We start from the raw sequence: 981 nt of genomic DNA, 5'->3' as shown, positions 1-981 counted from the left end.
GTGGGGTTTAGGCTGCCCCGCTTGAGCGTCTTCCAATTTACTAAAAAAGATCCCGCTACGATCCCGCTACAAGCGGCAGTGTCCAGTACCAAACTAGCGCAGACGCTGCGACGTGCGATGCAAACGACGGCTGTCCACTAGAATGCGCTGCCAAAGAATCAGAATCAAAGATCGCGACACGGGCAGCCGCACAAACACCAAGCACAGCAACATCCACGACACTCCACGACGTTTCCTCTTCAACACGCAGAACCGTCTCGATCGTGAGGCTCCCCGCTCGACCGCTCGGTTTTGCGCCGGCGCACGCCGCCACAGTTGGCCGCGCCGTCGTCTCTTACATCACCTTCGTCGTCACACGCACGTTCCTCAGGGAACCTTCACCACCTCCACGATCGCACGCATCGCCCGCGCGCCGCCGCCCGCGCGCCGTGACCCGATCGCGCGCATCGCCCGCGCGCCGCCGCCCGCACGCCGCGACCCGCCACATCCACGATGAAGAAGTTCCAGATGCTCAAGGCGCCGTCGGCGCCGAGCCGCGGGAAGTCGCCGCCGCCCACGAAGCGGCTCGGCGCTTGCGGCCTGGCCGTCGCGGCTCGCGCGCCCGAGGTCGAAAACTTCAAGCGCGACAATGAGGACGCGGAGCGCGGCGGCGACGTCGAGGTCGTGCGCCGGTCCTTCATGCCCGGCATCCTGTCGACGACGGCCGTGACGGTCCGCCAGGGCTTCAAAAGCATCGGCGGCAAGCGGTCGAAGCGCGCGGACGAGCTACTCAAGCAGAAGTCCTTGGGCCGCAAGCGCATCAAGGGCGTGGGCCTCCAGTCCAAGTTCCTCTCCGGCCGCGACTTCGCCGCGGGCCAGGTCGTCGCGCCCATGCTCGACCTCTCGTTCACGACGGACGACTCCGCGAAGGAGGACGAGGAGGCAGAGGAGGAGCCGGCGCGCCGCGGCGTCCCCTTTGAGAATTTCGACGGCAAATCACCA

Source organism: Aureococcus anophagefferens, assembly GCF_000186865.1.
Source record: "Aureococcus anophagefferens unplaced genomic scaffold AURANscaffold_15, whole genome shotgun sequence".
NCBI lineage: Eukaryota > Pelagophyceae > Pelagomonadales > Pelagomonadaceae > Aureococcus > Aureococcus anophagefferens.
Note: the sequence above shows the minus strand (reverse complement) of the source record.